Source organism: Octopus bimaculoides, chromosome 6 (assembly GCF_001194135.2).
Source record: "Octopus bimaculoides isolate UCB-OBI-ISO-001 chromosome 6, ASM119413v2, whole genome shotgun sequence".
In the NCBI taxonomy this organism is placed as follows: domain Eukaryota; kingdom Metazoa; phylum Mollusca; class Cephalopoda; order Octopoda; family Octopodidae; genus Octopus; species Octopus bimaculoides.
Window position 1 is genome coordinate 47,639,746 of NC_068986.1, and position 327 is coordinate 47,640,072.

Consider the following 327-nt stretch of genomic DNA (forward strand, 5'->3'; position numbering starts at 1 on the left):
GAGGGAGAGATGAATAGATAGATTGATAAATTGACTGACTGATTGATTGATGCATGTATGTAAGTATTTATGTATGTATTTCTTTATTGCCCACAGGGGGCTAATGATAGAGGGGATAAACAAGGACAGACAAAGACTTTAAGTCGATTACATCGACTCCATTGCATAACTGGTACTTATTTAATCGACCCTGAAAGGATGATAGGCAAAGTCAACCTCGGCAGAATTTGAACTCAGAACGTAACGGCAGACGAAATACCGCTAAGCATTTCGTCCGGCGTGCTAACGATTCTGCCAGCTCACCGCCCTAATATATTCATACATTAT